The sequence below is a fragment of the Saimiri boliviensis genome, chromosome 6 (assembly GCF_048565385.1).
Source record: "Saimiri boliviensis isolate mSaiBol1 chromosome 6, mSaiBol1.pri, whole genome shotgun sequence".
Classification (NCBI taxonomy): Eukaryota; Metazoa; Chordata; class Mammalia; order Primates; family Cebidae; genus Saimiri; species Saimiri boliviensis.
In genome coordinates this window covers 35,858,361-35,880,717 of record NC_133454.1, presented here as the reverse complement: position 1 = coordinate 35,880,717, position 22,357 = coordinate 35,858,361, and the positions used below count along the sequence as shown (strand labels likewise).

The following is a 22,357-nucleotide window of genomic DNA, read 5'->3' as shown; positions in this document are numbered from 1 at the left end:
ATGTTCTCCTCTACACACATCCCATTTCGTGACTTAGTTGAATTTCTAAATTAAGTTACTTACACTTATCACTGGGACTTCCAGAGACGGTATCATTAAGTTCTGACTCCACTATAGTACTTAGTGATAGTTTACACTGAGCCAGTATTTAACTGTTTGAGGTTCATGTTGAAAATTCTTATAATTAGAATATTAAGTACTTCATAAGATTCAAACAAGACAATGTAGCTAAGAGCTTAACACATAATACGAATTCATAAAATATGAAAAGTCACATTTCTGTTATCCCCCACCTTAACCAAAAATTATTAGGCTAGGAGCTCCTTCTAGGTGCACGACTTAATACAAGAAAAACAGTAAAGAGCATATAAAACAAATTTGAAGGAATAATGGATACTTAAATATTTTCAGGTCTGTTTTTCACAGAAAAATTTCAATAATGAATTGAACATTGATTCTAAGCAAGATTAAGCTAATATTTATTATTTTAAGGCATATATTATAGTTCTAGCAGAAGCCTGATAATTTTTAAATATTATATTACATTAATGTATAATTACAATATGTACATACAAAACCCAAAACTTTCAAAAATTTTAACAATTATCTTATAAAGGAAACTACTTTTTATCGTTACAGTTACCCATTTAGCAACCTTTAGTACACTTGATATTATATGATGAACTTATTTAAAATATCCACATGACTTTAGTCAAAGGAACTCCGTAATAATTGGAATAATTCAACTTGTCCTCAAACAGCTCAACTAGACTCTAAATTCAAGGCTTTCTCACATTTAACAATTTTAATCCCTTTAATTGCTATAATGAAAGTGTTACTTTTCATTCACACATGATTCATATACGTTTTAATGTTTTTATTTTAGATTAAAATTTTACTAAAATCTAATCTAAAATAAGGGTTTTCTTAGTTTTTGGTTTATTCTACTTAAAATTTCAGGGAAAGGAAGGTAACTAGTAATTACAGGCCATCATTCATTAAATTCAAAAACATTTTTGTTATATTGATATTTGTTGAGTCAATGCTTTATAAATCATTTTTAGAATAGGACAAAAGTACACAACATTGGCATTTTCTCAGATTTTACAGGTGGGTAACTATTTGAGGACTCAAACATGCTTATTTAGTTTTTCAAATAAGTTTTCAGTTTCATGTAGTGAAGCATTTCATAATTCCAAGAAGTATAAAACGTAGAAACAGTACACAATAGAAGAGTTGACAACTTGAGTTTGCAGTGAATTTTCTGCCAGTGCCAAAAATGAAAATATTGAGCTAAACATCTATTAATATTCCTGTTTCTTTCTTTAACATTATCTTCGAATTTATCATGAAAAGTCCATACTTATTTTTAGTATTGTAATCTGAGGACTATAAAATATTTCAGGGAAATAGTAAAACACAGTTGCCCTTGGTGCCGCAGCCTTTAGCTTTTTATGCCACTTTGTTCCATACCAACTGTGCCTGGTCCTTAAAAATAGTTGAATGTATGCTAATCTGTTAAGTGGTAAAAAGTTAGCAGTAGTATTCATTTCAGAAGATATTGAGATTAGTTGGTCAACTATGATTTTTCCCATTTTTTAAGGTTCTTTTTTTTAGTGATACAGTTATCTAAAGCAAATAAAATGTTTTAGAAGTTCTTGGTATGATTCTTTAGTGAGTAGTCACTTATTTCAGTAGACAGTGACCACTTTGAGATATCCTGTGCATATAAGTTATGAAAGTCTTCCTCAAGAATGCTTTTGCATGAGCCCCAAAGGATCATTTTTTCCCATTTTTCTATGTAGTTTATTATTACTATTATTATTATAATACATTAAGTTCTGAGATACACATGCAGCACATGCAGGATTGTTTCATAGGTATACAAAATGGCATTGAGAAAACTAGCTAGCCATATGCAGAAAACTGAAACTGGACCCCTTTCTTACACCTTGTACAAAAATTAACTCAAGATGGATTAAAGACTTAAACATAAGACCTAAAACCATAAAAACCCTAGAAGAAAACCTGGGCATTACCATCCAAGACACTGGCATGGGCAGAAACTTTATGACTAAAACACCGAAAGTAATTTCAACAAAAGGTTATTTTAAATTTCAATCATGTATTTTTGATACTATGTGGTCATATACACTTAGGCCACAAATCCACATGCAGCATAAGCTTCTGGTTTATCACTGGAGAATTTTTTGTCTTCTACTCTGAGCCAGCAAATCATTCCATCTGGAGGCTGACTTGAGCAGATATCGCTATTCGACTTCCATTCTCAAGCAGACCCAAGAACTTCTCCTTTGCCCTGGCATGATCATTCATCCTTGAGCTTTCAGACTTTAGGGGCTACTTCTATGACATTTAAACAATGTGCCTTGCTTCAAGATCTCCTCAGGGTTAACATCAGAGAGTACGCTTTGGATTTTAGTTCTTATTTGTTTCTGATACCTGAGGATTTCCTTTTCTTTTTTGTGAGATCAGCCAGATATTGAAATTTTCTTTGCTTTATTTTACTCATCATTTTTAAATTTTGGTAGTGAGAGCATTTCCAGGTTACCTCTGTCTCTTGCCCTAACTGAATGTCCAGATTTTATGGGCCCAAGTATTGCAGACTTTCTACACAATTGCTGCAACTGATTCAGTGTCAAGAAACAGAAGATCTTCTCTTTGCTCCCCTGACAAATAAGATATTTAAGTGATATAATTCCACTTCTATAGAGTATATAGAAACAGCAATACTCATATGGGCAATGATGCTCATTTCTCTTAACTGGAGTGCCATTAACAACAACGACAAGTGTGAGAACGGGGAATGAAACTGCATGCTGGACTCTCTGAAGTCTTTGAAAACAATTTCAATGAGTAATCACATGTGATTCATTTCAACATTCTTTAATATAACTACATGTTGGGAAATAACTATTCTTCTAATAATGTGTGTACACATCAGAGGCTTTGGGTCAAAGAATTTGGAGAGAACACAATGGATATAGCATCTCAGTTGTTCAGTGACCCAATTAATAATGCAGTACTCCCAGGGAGCTCATTTTCTTTATCCCTGTAAGTACAAAATAAAACAAAAACTTAAAAATCAGAAGCTTCTCTATTTTTACAAAATGCTCAATTGTATGGTAAGATTTTTAGTTAACAGGCCATATTAACAAAATCCCTAATTTTTTGGGTTATTTCTGTAATATGAGATTTAATGTTTTATGAGCCAGAAACCCTATTTATATTTTTTTCTTTACTATAAAAATATAACTTTTGTCCAGGCACAGCACCTCATACCTGTAATACCAGCACTTTGGGAGGCTGAGGCAAGACGACGGCTTGAGGCCAGGAGTTCAAATTTCCCATAAACTGTGATTTCGCCACTGTGCTGCAGCCTGGATAGACTTAGATCCCAAATCAAAAAGTTATAAAAAATATATAACTTTTAATTTTTAAAATTGTTCAGGTATTACATTTGTTTATTTTCTGTGTGTTTGTATTAATTTTTACTAGGGTTGCTTAGTAGAGTATATGTCCGGAGTATTTTAATATTTACAAATTGTCTTTTAATTATATTTATTTTCATAATTCCATTATCCATTATGACTCTTCTCCTCCCTTTCATGATGACTTAACTGAAACGAAGACACTTAAACAGGAGAACTTAAATAGGGTTTTGAAAATTGTCACTATGATTACTTTTAAAATAAAAATAAAAATGATGCTACCGCTTTGGATTTTTGAATTAATGACATTATGAAAGAAATGGTAGCGAACTCTCCACTTAATTATTCTTTACTACTAAGCATAAGGGACAACCTGAAATTGGTGGGAAATACATTTTTACACTGCTGATGTGTACCCTGATTGAAAGAGAATGTCACTATTAGCCATGTCAATTACTCTTGGAAGAGCAAAGGTTGAATTGATCTTCTTCACCATTAAATCTTTATAACTCAACAGGATGCCTAGAGTGTGTAGTTGCTCCATAAGTATTTGGTGAATAAATGCCTAGTTGGGATAAAATTCTATCTATAATCAATTTATATAAACATCTCTAAATTTTAAGAACAAGAGTGGATTTATTTTTAGATTTTAAACTTAATTATAAAGATCTAAACTGGCTTGTTTTAGCTTTGAGAATATGAGTCAAAGAGTATGCTTGAAGTTGGGCTACCTGGAGACACTCAGTCTCTATTCATTATGGTAATATACATAGTTTTAACAATCTGGAATGTACTTCGAATGAGCAAAAGAGAAAAGGATCATTTTTACAAAGGTACAATGAAGTATTTGCATGATTTATTCCACTAGGTAAGTTAGATGAAATCTTAGAGGTAAGGGGTATTAAATACCGGGTAGTCCAAACCCTATCAGAGGTTAGTAGCCTCATAGATGGCCAATTAGTTTGCCTCCGCTTGAGCATGCTTATTGATATTTTGTTGAGGAAGCTGACTGACAGCTCCAGTTATTTAATGGATCACATATAAAATCATTTTGGCTGCTAGATTTGGGATGGGGTCTGAGATCAAGGCAATTGGGATATCAACAAGTAGTAATGAAATAGGCAAAGCACTGTTGAAGGTATTATGAAGCTATGCGACAGAGCTGAGAAAATAATCAGCATGAGATTTTACTTTAAGTCACACACTGTTCACATTTTTTTAACTTAGTTCTTCTCTTTGTCTGTGCCCCCTGCTTCCAATGTGTCACTCACACAGACACATTAGAAGTTAGCGTTGTGAGTCAATAAGACCATGGACTTCAAAATCACAGTGACCAGGCATTCCAAGCTGGCCACATGACCCAAAACTTTTTCATTTTGCTAAAGCATTAATCTCATCTATAAACTAAAATTAATGGAAGAAAGGGAAGATTAAATAAGATATTTCATGTAAGATTAATACCACAGAAATAGATAGAGTTAGTTATTATTATTTTAATCAGATTAAACATACAAGGTCTGAGGCAAAAGGTGAAGGAACTAGAGGAGAATTAAAGCTGATTAGAGTCAGAGGGAAAAAGAAAATTTCTCTGACTCACTCTAAGCCTATATTTTATCATTATATTAAGATTCTTTAATTATTGTAATTTAATTTTCCTAAACTTTGGTTTCAGTATCTATAAAATGGGACAGTAATGTCTATATTCAAAGTAGTAATACTGAGGATTACACAAGTCACTTAAATAAGAGTGTTTAACATGCAGAAACTGCTCAATAAGGGTAGCTATTGGCTCAGGATAAACTAGCATACAGCACAGTTCTGTAAAATACAAATTCATCTTATACCTCATACAATTGGATTTAATTTCCATGTTCCAAAAGTTTCATCTATGAAAACACAACTGGAGAAGAAGATCCTGAGAGTTACAACACAATAAAGCTGTCTGACTCTTGGTTAGTACCAAGAGAAAGAATCAAGATACTTTTAAAGATGTTGTAAAGAATGCAAAAAAAGAATACTTGTCATAGGTTTCAAAATGAAATTACTTTAAAACAAAGCAGGCTGTATTTTACATTAAATTGTAATTATCTTGGTTGAACAAAACAAAGTAATAATGTTCTTTTTTTATGCTTTGGAGACATGTATTTTTATTATGTTTGTTACCTAAAGTCAAAAGAAGCAGAGTTCTTCATAATTATGTCACCAAGATAGGAAAATATTTTATGTGCATGTAATTCAAAACACCTTTAGAGAAAAATAAGATCAACAGAAGAATACATATAACAGAAATAGTAGTAAACTGGCATCATCTCATGACCCACAGCTTAAGCAGCTCTAAGCTAGTGAATTCTAAGTTCTAGAGTTCAAGTGATTATACCAACTGGGTGACAGCAGTTATTTTTATTTTCTCTGTGGAATACTTCACAGTGTGGAGGACATTTTTATCCCAAGAGCCCTGTGTCTAGATATAAAGGTCACTGCTAACCCTTTTCAAAGTGCAGCCTAAATTTTCTCCTTTGCTAAGGGGTTTTAAATTTATGTTTAATTGAATTGTAAGCTCTTAGCAAATCTAGGGTCAGCATTTACTCGACAATGTGCAAGAGTCGGTGGTGGCACAAACTCAACTGAGGATTCCAACTTTGCATTAAAAAGCATTCACTCCAGGGTTCCCATAATTCATTGATAAAGCCTACAAATCTCTGCCATAATCAACAACAGACTATTTGTGCTCCAGAATCTTGCCAGAGACTATGACCTTGACTTGCTGATCAAACTTGTGAAAATGTTAGCTTAAAAAAAAGATGTATATGGAAAATTACTGAACGGCTGTGGAGTCATTCCGTGGACTCCGTAAACTGAATATGACGAAAGTAATGTCAGCATTTATCCTTCATTAAATCAGGACACCAGAGAGCATAACAACAGGAACAGTAGACATGTACTGTCTTACGCTGGGTTTCTAGAAAGAGAGTCAGTGAAAAGGACTCTCGAATACGATTTATTGACAAAATTTTTTTAAGAGGAAAAATGAAGAGAAGCAAGGTAAGATGAGGGGGTGGGAAATAAAGCTAATCAAGGATGTGATCCCTGTTAGAGATTAGCTTAAGACTGATCTCACTTGGGGTTCTCAAACACAAATTTCACTGCAGCATTGGTGAGTGAGGCAAAAGAAGGCAAGAGTGTCAGCGAAGGCTATTTGCACCCTCTCTCCTGTATCCATCAGTTATTAGCTGCTGGCTGAGTGCAGAGAAGGTAGAAAGTACAATTTTCCAGGTGGGGCAAACTTTCTGGAGAAGCAGCAGGAGCCAGTCTTCACAGCAGCTGCTGGGTGTGCGTACCCATCGGATGAACATCTGGGTGAAGCACCAATATAATCTAGTAAATATGCACCATACTTATTATGTGCCAGGCAGTGTGCTCTATGTATATTAATTAATTTAATTCTCATAGGAATAGGTAAACTTATTGTACAAACGGGAAAACTAAAATACAGCGTTGCCAATAACTTGCCTAAGAATTATTACAAAGCATCGATCTCTATTTGAAAAGACAAAAAGAAACCTGGTGAATAGTGGTGTCTAATATATACTAGGTTGAGTTTTATACAGATGGGATATAATTTTGCAAATTAAAAGTCTGCTGTTTGAAATAGTGACTAATTAGAGCAGTATCTAGATTTCACTCACCAGAACAAAAGCAGGTGGATGATTATTTCTATTAACCATAAGTCACACTGTAATTAAACCATGGTCACAATGCTGTACAAGTCTTAACTGTAAAACAGTAAGATGTATCCTGCTGGGTAGAGACCTGCTATAAAATAGCAGCACAGTGTATCTGAAATACAGATGTTCATAAATGTAAAAGTTCTATTACTGCACAGTCACAAACAAGGATACTATTCCTGATCTCCACTTACATTAGGATTTATGGAGTTGTCCAAATATTTTACCATGAAAAGTCCCACAGATAATAATTTTTAAATTAGTCTGTATTTTCTGGAATCAATGGCAGTCCACAAGATGGCAGTGCTTGATGTGCAGAAAGGATTAATCTTGGACAGTATTTCAAATGGAGGAAAATTAAAACCTTGGTTAGCAAAATAAAGTTTTCTTACATTCCTGTGTTTACTTAGTAAAATATTACCTTTTAGCCAAAGGATAATTGCCATTTATATAAAACAAGAATAATTAAATTTTAACTTACCTCAATTAAAAGCACATGAAAATTCAGGAAGCAGTATTTAAAACACTCAACATTTTTCACTATGAATTTTAAGAAATTTTTAATTTCTTTTAATTTCATATTATGCAAATTTTATGGTGAAAATTGAAAGATGTACTGCAGTCTAAATATTAAGAAAAACAAGTATGAGTTTTATAAATTATCCCCTGTATAGGTAGGTAGGCTACAGAGGACAAAACCCTCTCGAGTTGTGAGATCTTAAATTTTATGTGTTAAATGTGGAAACCGAGTTGCTTTTGGGTTTCATTTATCACATAGATGCAGCAGAGAATCTTCAGGTAAGATAAATTATCATAACAACATTATCTGCCCCCCAGCTTATTCTTACATTCAATAGAATTTTTCATAAATGTTCTTTTTGCTTTTATGGCTTAACTAATGCTCATTAATCGTTCATGCAAATCTTTAATGAAGGTAATTTATTTGTCACATTGCCATGCACCATGTAGATATAGTGGATATTGTCTATTTATCAAGAGGCACGGAGATGGCTTATTTTCTGCATGAAGGGTTTGTCCCTATGGCTCACCTATTTCGGGAAAAAAAAATCCTAATCATAAAACACATATTTATTTCTGTTGATATGTAATCACTGTAATAAATCTTAAATTACTATTCATTCATATGCACATAGCATGAAACTTTTGGCTGGGCTTTTTTAAATTGAGTTCTTTTTCAAAAGTAGAAAAGTTGATATGAGTTATGCTAGTAATATAAATAGTATAAGAACTATTAAGAATGCATTTTCTTTCTTATTCTACAAGGGGTTTCTGTGTAAAATCAGATAGTTTTTAATTTTAATAATCATGTTTCTATTTTATATAATTATGTTTATATCTGATATCTGATATTCACATTTATAATCATGTTCATATCATCTTATGATTGAAAACATTTATACTCATTTTTATAATCATGTTAAATCATGCTTATATATTTATTTTTATAATGTTTATATCTACATTAATTTCATAATCTTGAAATTGATGTAATTTCATCAAATTATCATCAAAATATATTTGCAAAGTAGACATTATCATAATGCCTTACTAGATAATAATTATGATAATGTCTACTTTGCAAATAGATTTTATATTTGTATGGCCATAAAATAATGATAATGTCTAGTACTAAATAATAGGAGTTTTAAAGAATTAAGGAACACATAATAAAGAAAATATATCTTGAAAAACATTGTTATATTTAAAGAAATTGAGTTGCCATTATTTTGAACCTAATATTATGTTCTATCAGAGATATATGTCATACATATACTATGGAGTACATGGATGAATTTAATGGATTAATAAATTGTTGTTTATCCCTAATTCAAGTATTTTTCCCCTTTCTCTTACTTTTTTGCCTAGAAATTTTCTAGGCTTTGGTGTTCTAAACTGGCTTTCCTTTGGTCAATCCCCACACTGTCAGTCTTTATCAGATTTTCTAATTCCAAGATACAGCAGAGACTGACTTTTTAAAATCTAAACGTGTTCAGACTTCTCTGTTGAGTATTGATCTCTCAGATGTGTTTTGTGTATTCTCCACAAGTGTGGGCTCTGTAATGTATTTTTCCCACTATGCCTCTTTTCCTAGTTTGTGGGTTAATTAATAATTCTGGTGATTGACTCAGTGATATTTTCCAAAATCTCAAGACTAAAAACTATAATCGCTTAAATAAAAATACTGTAATTTTCTTGGAACCCAAGAGGGTTACATAGCATTGTAGTTATGGAAATAGAAAATCTGTTTATCTGTAGGGACTACTGAAATTTCAAGAATATAAACCAGTTGTTAGGTGGATAATTTTATTCACAAAACACTGACTTAGAAGATAATTGTTAAAGATGAGAATGAGAGATTCTGATTTGTTTGGATCACTCAAAGAAACTGACTGCACATAAATTGTTAAACTGGAAATCAAGAAAGATCTGGATACTTTATGTCAAACAGTGGTCAGAGAAGATAGATTTTATTTTTTACATGCTTGCACTTATGCTTTCTTTGTAGTAAAAAGAAAAAAAAGCTTAAACACTGGTGTTAGTAACACCATTTGTATCATACTAGAGTGACATGAAATGTGTATTAAGTACCTATATTCCTATTCCAGCTGGAACATCTGTGGAAGAACTGAGACACATGGGGCTCAACTCAGTGAGCGTGTAAGTTAATGTGGCACCATGGAAAAGGATGCAGCCTTTATACCAATGCGAAAACATGCTCGAATGTTTGCAGTGACACCTAGCAGCTTGGTGCAGTCTTGAAAGCTTGTTTGTATGACTTCTTCAGTTCCGTCTCATCATCTGTGAAATGATCATAATAACACCGAGAACATAGGATTTTGTAGGAAATTTCAGAAAAAAAACTGTTAACATCGTTATTTCAGGTAGACAGTAGTGCTCAAATTGTCATTATTATTGAAAACTCTAATCTCACACACACACACACACACACACACACGTTTTATATTTTGCTATGTTTACCTTGTATGCAGAATCATCCTAGCAGTCAATCTGAAAAGTCTCATAAAACATAGGCTTTTATCTAAAAATATAAGTATATATAAAAGAGAAATTTGGTTTTGCAGGGCAGAAATACACCCATATGCTATTCTTGTTCCAATATATCATGCAAAAATTATTATGCAGAAGTTAAATATCTGTAAATTTTATAGTATATGTTGCTCTGCAGTATTCCTAGCTCATATTAAATTGGAGTTTAGGAGTAGTTTTACCCTTAATTCATGTCACATGCCTACCAAAGACCATAAGTGGCTCTCTGACATGGAACTCTGTCAAGGAATTTAATATCTATGATAGTATGGTTTGTTGTCATACCTGTACCCATCTGTTTCTTAACTATCTGATATTATCACTCACTGTTCATTATTATCAATGCTTCATTTTACACTGGGCAATTCTCAAATCTATGTGTCTTTCGTCATGTTATTTCCCTGGACTAGAATGTACTCCTACCTTCCTCTGTTCACAGTCACATGCTTGGACACACCCCAAGTACCAGTACCACAGTCTCAAAGAAGGCTTTAAAAGTCATATTATTGCCATTTGTTTGTATCCTCTTTTATTTCCTTGAGCAGTGGTTTGTAGTTCTCTTTGAAGATGTCCTTCCCATCCCTTGTAAGTTGTATTCCTAGATATTTTATTCTGTTTTTAGCAATTGTGAATGTGATTTCACTTATGATTTAGTTCTCTGCTTGTCTGTAACTGGTGTATAGGGATGCTTGTGATTTTTGCACATTGGTTTTGTATCCTGAGACTTTGTTGAATTTGTTTAACAGCTTACGGAGTCTTTGTGATGAGACGACGGAGTTTTCTAAATATACAATCATGTCATCTGCAAACAGAGACAATTTGACCTCCTCTCTTCCTATTTGAATATATCTTATTTCTTTCTCTTCCCTGATTGCCCCGGCTAGAACTTCCAATACCATGTTGAATAGGAGTGGTGACAGAGGGCATCCTTGACTTGAGCTGGTTTTCAAAGGGAATGCTTCCAGCTTTTGCCCATTCAATATGATACTGTCTATGGGTTTGTCATAAATACCTCTTACTATTTTGAGATATATTCCATCAATACCTAGTTTATTGAGAGCTTTTAGCATGAAGAGGTGTTGAATTTTATCAAAGGCCTTTTCTGCATCTATTGAGATAATCATGTGTCTTTTTGTCATTGGTTCTATTTATATGATGGATTATGTTTATTGATTTGCACACATTGAACCAGGCTTGCATCTCAGGGATGAAGCTAACTTGGTCATGGTGGGAAAGCTTTTTGATGTGCTGCTAGATTCAGTGTGCCAATATTTTATTGAGGATTTTCACACTGATGTTCATCAGGGATATTGGCCTGAAATTTTGTTTGTTTGTTGTGTCTCTACCAGATTTGGGAAACAGAGAAAGCTGGCCACATAAAATGACTTGGGAGGAGTCCCTGCCTCTTTTTCTATTATTTGGAATAGTTTCAGAAGGAAGAATACCAGCTCCTCTTTGTACGTCTGGTAGAATTCAGCTGTGAATCCATCCCGTCCTGGGCTTTTTTTGGTTGGTAGGCTATTAATTACTGCCTAAATTTCAGAACTTGTTATTGGTCTACTTTTGAGAGGGCATATGTGTCCAAGAATTTATCTATTTCTTCTAGATTTTCTAGTTTATTTGCATAGAGATGTTTATAGTATTCTCTGATGGTTGTTTGTATTTCTGTGGGATATGTGGCAATATCCCCTTTCTCATTTTATTTTGTCTATTTGATTCTTCTCTATTTTCTTCTTTATTAGTCTGGCTAGCAATCTATTCTGTTAGTCTTGCCAAAAAAAACAGCTTTTGAATTCACTGATTTTTTGAAGGTTTTTATGGTGTCTCTGTCTCCTTCAGTTCTGCTCTGATCTTAGTTGTTTGCTAGCTTTTGAATGTGTTTGCTCTTGCTTCTCTAGTTCTATTAATTGTGATGTTACAGTGTTGATTTTAGATCTTTCCTGCTTTCTTCTATGGGCATTTAGTGCTACCAGTTTTCCTCTGAACACTGCTTTAGCTGTGCCTCAGAGATAAGTATCATGAAAATTACCATATTACCCAAAATAATTTATAGACTGAATGCTATTCCCATCAAGCTACCATTGACTTACTTCATAGAACTAGAAAAAAACTGCTATAAATCTTATATGGAACCAAAAATGAGCCTATATAGCCATGACAATCTTAAGCAAAAACAACAAAGCTGGAGGCATCAGGCTACCTGACTTCAAACTATACTAAAAGCCTAGAGTAATGAAAACAGCATGGTACTGGTACCAAAACAGATATATAGACCAGTGAAACAAAACAGAGGCCTCAGAAATAGCACCACACATCTACAATCATCTGATCTTTGACAAATCTAAAAAAAAAAAAAACAAGCAATGGGGAAAGAATTCCCTATTTAATAAATGGTGATGGGAAAACTGGCTAGCCACGTGCAGAAAACAGTAACTGGACCCCTTTCTTACATCTTACACAAAAATTAACACAAGAGAGATTAAAGACTTAAACGTAAATCCATAAAAACCCTGAAAGAAAATCTAGGCAGTACCATTCAGGACAGAGGCATGGGCAAAGAACTCATGACTAAAACACCAAAAGCAATAGCAACAAAAGCCAAAATTGACAAATGGGATCTAACTAAACTAAAAGAGCTCTGCACAGAAAAAGAAACTCTCATCAGAGTGAACAGGTAGCCTACACAATGGGAGAAAATTTTTGCAATCTCTCCATCTGACAAAGCGCTAATATTGAGAATCTACAAGGAATGTAAACAAATTTACAACCAAAAAAACCCCACAAACAACCTCATCAAAAAGTGGGCAAAGGATATGAACAGACACTTCACAGAAGAAGACATTTATGTGGTCAAAAAACATATGAAAAAAAAGCTCCTGATCACTCGTCATTAGAAAAATGCAAATCAAAACCACAGTCAGGTACCATCTCATGACAGTCAGAATGGCAATTAAAAAGTCAGGAAACAACAGATGCTGCAGACGATGTGGAGAAATAACACTTTTAAACTGGTGGTGGGAGTGTAAATTAGTCTGACCATTGTGGAAGACAGTGTGGCAATTCCTCAAGGATCTAGAACCAGATATTCCATTTGACCTAGCAGTGCCATATCTGGATTTATAAATCATTCTATTATAAAGACATATGCACATGTATGTTTACCGCAGCACTGTTTACAATGGCAAAGACTTAGAACCAACCCAAAGACCCATCAGTGACAGAATGGATAAAGAAAATGTGGCACATATACACCATGGAATAATATGAAGCCATAGAAATAATGAATGCATATCCTTTTTAGGGACACAGATGAAACCGGAAGCCGTCATTCTCAGCAAACTAACACAGGAACAGAAAACTAAACATTGCATGTTTCACTTATAAATGGGAGTTGAACAGTGAGAACACATGGACATAGGGAGGGGAACATCACACACCGCGGGCCTCTCGGGGGTTGGTTGGGGGAAAGAAAGGGAGAGGATTAGGACAAATACCTAATGCATGTGAGGCTTAAAACCTAGATTACGGGTTGAAAGGTGCAGCAAACCACCATGGCACATGTATACCTATGTAACAAACCTGCAGGTTCTATATATATGTATCCTAGAACTTAAAGATAAAAAGTCACATTAATTTACAATTAACCCTTCTTTTCTTTTCTTTTCTTTTTTTTTTTTTTTTTGAGACGGAGTTTCGCTCTTGTTACCCAGGCTGGAGTGCAATGGCGCAATCTCGGCTCACCGCAACCTCCGCCTCCTGGGTTCAGGCAATTCTCCTGCCTCAGCCTCCTGAGTAGCTGGGATTATAGGCACGCACCACCATGCCCAGCTAATTTTTTGTATTTTTAGTAGAGACGGGGTTTCACCATGTTGACCAGGTTGGTCTCGAACTCTCGACCTCTTGATCCACCCGCCTCGGCCTCCCAAAGTGCTGGGATTACAGGCTTGAGCCACCGCGCCCAGCCAACCCTTCTTTTCTTAAAGTTTGTAGATACATCATTAATTTGTGTACTGATTTGCTTAGAATAGTGCCACTTTACACCAGTTTTCCCAGAAAGAGTATTAATATTCTGCCTTTTACTATCAAAAAATGTTCCAGTTTAGAAATTATTCACATAAATTATATGGTCTCCGTATGCCCTTTTCATCATCCACACAAAACATTCCTCTTGTAGTGGTGGTATTTTCTCACATTGTTCTCTGGATGCATCCTCTTCCCTACAAGATTACATATTCATGCAGAGCAGGAGCTCTGGCACATGCTTATTGTGCAAATGTGGCATCCAGGTAAAAAAAAAATTAAATTAATTTAATTTTTGTAATTTTAAAAAGAGTATTATGTTACCAGTAAAGATAGTTGGGACTATCTTAAGTTGTTCCAAATTATTACTGGGTATCATGACTCTAATTGTCAAAAACAGTTTTGTGCTCACTAGAGTATCCAGTAAGAAGCTTATGGATCCCTTTACAACTTTCCAATGATGAATGTAGTTGGTTATTTTAAGTTCAGTGAAATCAAGTGTCTACTTCTCATCCTATTTCAACCCTTGGTAATAGACTTAATTTATAAGTTCTATTTATAAATTACATTAGAACTGATATGATTTTGTCCCTGACTCTCTCTTTAACCACAACAGTCTTTTATTTCTTCAGTCCACCCTAGCCACACTGGCCCTGCTGTTAGTTTCCAACCTACGACATGTGCATCATTCATTTTTACCTTAGCCTCAAACACACACCACATACCTGCATGGCTCATTACTTAACTTCTTTTAGGTCTTGCTCAAATAACTCCCTCTGGGAGGTCTTTATGGATTTTCTGACCTTTACCAAAATGATCAATAATCTCTCTCTCTCTCTCTCTCTCTCTCTGTGTGTGTGTGTGTGTGTGTGTGTGTACGTGTGTGTGTATGTCTTATATATTCACCTTTTATTACTTATTTCCTGCATGGCAGTGAGTGTTTTCTTAGGGAAGAAACCTTGTCTATTTGTTCTCTATTTTGTCCATCACCATACCTCCTGGAATCCATGTATCTTGATATATAGGTAGATACACTGGGATAAAGACATGAGACTTGAACCAAGTCCGATATTCTAGCCAAATTGTATAGGTCCGATTAGACTGACATAAAGTAAATAAAATTTATAGAAGCCACAAAATGATTATTAGATGCTTTCACCAATGTTGGAAGTGGGAAAGAAAATTAATGAAACATAAACTCTTTAAATGAACTGGAAGACCTCTAAGCACATTTCTGAGTCCTAATGTTTTTCCCCTTCCTTTTGTAAGTGGATTCAGTTTAGGGTGAATGTTCATTAATGCAAAACATGTCATTCTGGTTTTTTCATTACTTACTTTGCTATCGGACTACCACTTTGGACTTCTGCTTCTTTGTACAGTTTTGTATTACTTTTAACTTAGCCTGAGTTTTCCTTTAAATTAAAAAAAAAAGCCATCAAAATGCATGCTTTAATCTATCTGGGAGAAAATTACCATATTTTTCCAGTGATGGATCTTTGTGGTAGAATGGTAACCACATGGCATTGATTTTATTAACTCTCTACTAAAGTTTTCAGCTAAGATTGTCACAATTTTAAAATAAACCTTGATAAATGTCTTTTAAAGTGGACAGGAAGTGTCTCATACAACAATATTTTTCAGCAATAATTGTATCAAGAGAAGAGATGAAAATGCATATACAGAAGGTGACAACTAAGGAGATACTAATGATGTTGATGTTGTTGTAATACTAAAACTAAATAAACATTTTATGATTAAACGCGTAGGACTATCTTTACTAGAACACTAGGGTGCTAGCTTTTATGGGGACACTTAAATGTTAATAATAACTTTGAAATACCATGTTCCTCTTGGAAAGGCTCATGGTTTATGCCTTTCTTTTCCAATTTTACTTTTATCAAATTATTTCATTAGTTTATTTTCCCTTTATTTCTAAGAGCCAGCAATCTCTACTAATACTAATATTTGGAGGATCTAAAAGCTAAAGAGCACAAATTACATAAATTTAATATTAGTATAAAGTATCCTCTTAATGCATAACCTCCATATGATCTAGATCAAGTTTTCTCAATCTTAGCACTCTTGACATTGGGGGCTGACAATTCATTGTCGTGAGAGACTGTCCTGTGTATTGTAGGATGTGTATTAGCATCACTGACCTTCACCCATTAGATTCTGATAGCATCCTGCCCCTCCTCTCACTGCCCTCCTCCCCCTGCTCCAACTATAGCAATTAAAAATGTCTTTAGACATCGTCAAATACATCCTAGTGGTAAAATCATCCCTGGATGAGAACTAATCCAGAAGTGAAATATTCTGGTTACCAAACGTTTGGATTATTTGGTGATTATTAAATTTTTTTATATTTCATTTTATAATTAAAAGCTAACTGCTTTGAGTTTTCATTTTATCTTAAGGGCAGGACACAATACCTCCTTCATTATTTTACTTACACAACACAAACATATACAGGGGATTCTCAGTACAGTTTCCTAAACTGAATTCAAATTAGGACTCCATCATATTCACAGCACAGAATGATCATGAACATTATTTGCCTTTGATTTAAAGTATCAAATGGAGCTTAATATTTTGATAATTATTCAGACCGTATTTTAATAGTGACAAGGGCAATATTTTTTTTCTATGAAATCTCAAAATAATTGAAAAAGTAAAATATTTGTTTGCTTATATATTGATACACTGGCACAACATGGACACTATTAGATTGTCATTTTTTCCTTTTATAAAAATTTATACATCGTAGGAAAAAGTTTCTGTTACAATAGTTTTTCAATTGTTTGATTCTGCATAAATAATTTACCTCGTAGTGATACTGACTTGCAAATAAAGTGATGAAATCTGAACCAATGCATTAAATGTACTTCTTTTTACTCAATCATTTTGCGGTTCATTTTGTTTTTCCACATTTTAAAAGCAACAAAATACGTATTTCCAGAATTTATTTGGTTGTACTAAAACATAAAGCTGATATAAATTAATTCAAGATAATGGGAAAAATGCAAATTTATAGTTAACATCATAAAAGAAGAAGGAAGCCTGAGTATTTAAGGTTCTTGTGATCTGAGCTAAATAGAAAAGAGAGAAATTAATCTCTGATATTGTTAGAGAAATTTTCAGATTATTTAATCACCATTTGAAGGTATTTTGTTGACTTATGAGATCATCTTTTAAAAAACTTTTTAGAAACAGAAATCAGGAACACTTGAAGGTGGCTAACTCAGTTCAATAAAAGGTAGTCAGTCTACTACGGGCAATGCAATACAAGTCTTGGGGTTTACAAAGGGTAATAAATTGTAAGATCTCACAATTTAGAATGAGTCAAATCATACAAATACTAATTCAGGTATAAGGCAATTAGATTCTCTAAAATAATTTTCCAGTTTAAAATTTTTCAAATCCTCCTTTTACTATGTATTATTTCTATCACCTGGACTAGTTACTAAATGTTCCTCAATCTTTGTTGCTTTATTTTAGAAGTAGAGATATGTTTTTCTTCACATTATTTTGTAACTATTAAATAAAGATGATTTTAAAATTATTTTTTATTTTTATTTTACTTTAAGTTCTGGGGTACATGTGCAGATCTTGCAGGATTGATTGTTACACAGATACACATAGGCCATGGTAGTTGCTGCCTCCTTCCCTCCATCACCTACATTAGGTACTTCTCCTAATGTTACCTCTCCCCAATCTCCCAAACCCCTGCTATCCTTCCCCTAGCCCCCCATCCCCCAACAGACCCCAGTGTGTGATGTTCCCCTCCCTGTGTTCATATGTTCTCATTGTTCAACACCCACTTATGAGTGAGAACATGTGGTATTTGATTTTCTTTTTTTTTTTTTTTTTTTTTTTTTTGAGACGGGGTTTTGCTCGTTACCCAGGCTGGAGTGCAATGGTGCGATCTCAGCTCACCACAACCTCCGCCTCTTGGGTTCAAGCAATTATCCTGCCTCAGCCTCCCTAGTAGCTGGGACTACAGGCGTGCGCCACCATGCCCAGCTAATTTTTGTATTTTTAGTAGAGACGGGGTTTCACCATGTTGACCAGGATGGTCTGGATCTCTTGACCTCGTGATCCACCCGCCTCGGCCTCCCAAAGTGCTAGGATTACAGGCGTGAGCCACCGCGCCCGGCCGGTATTTGATTTTCTGTTCTTGTGTCAGCTTGCTGAGAATTATGGTTTCCAGATTCATCCATGTCCTTGCAAAGGACATGAACTCATCCTTTTTAATGGCTGCATAGTATTCCATGGTATAGATGTGTCATATTTTCTTTATTCAGTCTATACTCTATGGGCATTTGGGTTGGTTCCAGGTCTTTGCTATTGTAAACAGTGCCGCAATGAACATACATGTGCATGTGTCTTCATAACAGATCGATTTATAATCCTTTGGGTATATAACCAGTAATGGGATTGCTGGGACAAATGGTATTTCTATATCTATATCCTTGAGGAATTGCCACACTGTCTTCCACAATCATTACACTAATTTACACTCCCACCAACAGTGTAAAAGCATTCCTATTTCTCCACATCTTCTCCAGCATCTATTGTCTCCAGATTTTTTAATGACAGTCATTCTAACTAGTGTGAGATGGTAACTCAATGTGGTTTTGATTCTCATTTCTCTAATGACCAGTGATGATGAGCAGTTTTTCATGTTTTTTGGCCACATACATGTCTTCTTTTGAAAAGTGTCTGTTCATAGCCTTCCCTTCCTTACACCTTATACAAAAATTAACTCCAGATGGATTAAAGATTTAAACATAAGACCTAACACCATAAAAACCCTAGAAGAAAACCTAGACAATACCATTCAGTACATAAGCATAGGCAAGGACTTCATGACTAAAACAACAAAAGCAATGGCAACAAAAGCCAAAATAGACAAATGGTATCTAATTAAACTCAAGAGCTACTGCACAGCGAAAGAAACAATCATTAGAGCGAACTAGCAACTAATAGAATGGAAAAAAAATTTAGCAAGCTATCCATCTGACAAAGGGCTAATATACAGAATCTACAAAGATTAAATCAAATTTACAAGAAAAAAACTAACAACCCCATCAAAAAATGGGTGAAGGATGTGAAATGGAGATGATTTAAGTAAGTATATTGATTAAGGCTTGGTATCTAGCAAGCAAGCATTCACTAAATTGAATTATGTTATTAATTAAGAATATCTTTGAGATAAAGACAATTTTTAAGAGAGAACAACTCTATATATCAGGACAAAAATTTCAAGGTTATTCTGATCAAACTGGTACTGAATTAATAACCTATTTTCTCCCATTTGACTTGGCTTAAAATAATTCAGAACTATTACTGGCTTCTTGTACTTCCCATCATGTGTCATGATTCCCTGAGAAGACAGATATAAGAGCTAAGTGCTCCAAGGATAAAACTGTCTCGCAAATATCACATAGTAACTGTATTAGTACCTATGCATATATTAAGCACTTACTATGTGTCAGACCTTTTGCTAAGCAGTTTCTATTCTATGCAATAATACTATTGGTTATCTTCATTTCATTCAATTGAAACCAAGGATCAATAAAATTATGTATTTTGTGTCCTGTACAAGATATAGGTATGGTTTATAAATAGAATCCTAGAATGTAATGAAAACAGTGAAGACTTCCCAGCCATAGGGAGTCACTTGTTCTGTGAACCTACAGATTTGATGCTGTAAGTATCACAGGTCACACCCTTTCATCCATCAAATCTCTGAAAATTAAAATTTCTTTTTTTTTGTTAAATACCATTCTTAGAATACAGAATATTTATTTTAAAAGCCTAGAGCTTATTTGTGTAATACAAATACTACCTCCAAAACAGAAAGCAGGATATATCTTTAATAAGGAGTTTGGGGAATTTTTTTTTTTTTTATTTTGTTAAACACAATAAAAGGTTTAAAATGGAAAGTTGTATCTTCTTTGCACAAGAGGCTAAACTTCTACAGTTAACTGATGCCTGTGTTCAGTTTCAAGACTGAGGCATTCTATTAGTTAAACCTCAGGCTGAGGCCTTGTTCCATTTAGGACTCTCGGTTTTCCACTGGGGAAGTAGAGCAATGCTGCTGTTAGAGTACTTCCCAATCTTCCCGGCCTGTTTGCCAAGCTTCAAGCTGCAGCCGCCTACAGGCTCAGAGAGAGTTCATGTCCCAAGGGAAAAGTAAAGTTCTCAAGCAAGTTTAAAACGGTCCATAGTTTTTCCTTATCTTTTCTCCTCCAGTCTTTCTTTTATGTACAATATGGAGCCACTAAAATGGCACTCCGAGTGATCCTTGTTGACATAACAGCCTGAGCACGCACATCCGGGAAGCACAGCCCTGTCACTGCTGGCCGTTCTGCCTGCGTTCAGACTGTGCTAATTGAATGAGGCCAGCCAGCTTTCTCTCTCCAGACTTTCATTCTCTCTGAGGGGAAGAACGGTTCCAGTGAATGATCCACCATATCTAACGGCACTCATTTTCGATGCTTGTTAGCGTCATGCCTTTCTGCAATGTGTAAGAACAGCCTAAGAGAGAGCATGTATATGGCTATCCTCCAGCCCAGCTTTGCAGAGAGATCTCAGGACCGCAGCTCTTAGGTATTGACTTTCATCTGCCCGCCGTACATGGGCATATTCTAATTAGAGTTACACTTCTTAACATATTTTATGGTCTAAAGACTTCTGCTTAATAACATGCTTTAAAAAAGGAATCCATTTGAAAAAGCTACCTTAACTAAATTAGTTTAGAAAGGTCATAGATCTAGCTAAAGAATCCCATTTTTTTCTCCTTTAGTGTTTTTATCAGGAAAATAAAATATGGAGATCTATCTTATAGGTACTGTATTACATACACTTAGCTCTGTGCCTCTCGCGGTAAAAATCATCCCTGTGCCTCTCACGTGGTAAAAACTCCGTATCACAGTTATTTGTTCCCTTGCTAATTAAATGTACATTTCTATAACATATCCTTGCCTTCCTGTGGTTAATATTTAACAGGAACCCTGCATTTAATTTATATAACATATCTCTGCCTTGCCTGTGGTTAGTATTTAAGAAGAATCCTATATTTAACACAATAGACTTCCATCTCAATCAGCAATATTCTGTTTATAAATATTATGAAGAGACAATAACGACATATATGAGGAGACAGTAACAACAATTGTGCCTGAGATTTGACTTTCTTAGTCACATCTGGCTGCTTGATCTGCAGGATGATTATTCCCCATATCCCCTGATCCTCTCTGGGATGCCAACCATGCAGCAAGCTAGAGAGAAATAAGCCTACAATATTTGATATTGTTTGGATTTTTTAATAACATTTACATACAACCCTTCTACTAGGATGGGACAGTGTGGATTTCTTCTCATCTTGTTCAAAAATGCTACTTGCTGCTAAGCACTTAGTGAGCAGAGTCCTCTTGAAGAATGGGTAAGAAAAAAGGGAGGGTCCTTTGTATAGCATAATTAATTGGATAATATTCACCCAGTTCTTATTATAATCTGAAGGCAAAGAAAAGAAAATTCTGTAAGTGCCTTCAGACTGTAATAGGAACTAGGTGAATATTATCCTAATATTATTTTAATATTTTACAAAATGGAAATAACTGAAAGAAAACTTACTGGACATTTGCCTACGCAACATGCTAATTTTATTTTAAGTGAATCAGCCAGTGGACAGGTAAATGCTTATGTCTGCAACCCGTACTATTTAGTATCTTTAGGTAAACCATTTTTTTTTTAGTAACCTCTGCAAATGTATTCACCAGGAGGTAAAAATAATGACCGTGCCTTCTAAATAGTGAAGAGAGACTAGAGCTGTGCTCTTGTAGCCCTTCTGCTGGGCAAAGTAGCTTTCTTGAAATAGATTTGATGGAAGCAAAGGAATCATTATTCCTGGTAGAAAGACAACCTAAAAGTAGAGGAGGGAAATCAAAATATATGTAAGAGAATGGCAATGAATGCCCTATAGAACTCAAAGCGAACTGCATTCCAGCGTGGTAGGATAAAAGAGGGGCCAGGAAATAGACTTTTTTTCCTTGCTCCACACACAGCCTCCTCTATAGAGGACTAACT

The 22,357-nt window shown here is 34.6% G+C and overlaps 1 protein-coding gene across 3 annotated transcripts in view; it reads right to left on the bottom strand.

Annotated features, from left to right (window-relative positions):
• The window catches only part of CNTN5 (contactin 5), a 1,375,758-nt gene that overhangs the window by 431,301 nt on the left and 922,100 nt on the right, over positions 1-22,357 (bottom strand). The gene's annotated exons all lie outside the window — the stretch shown is intronic.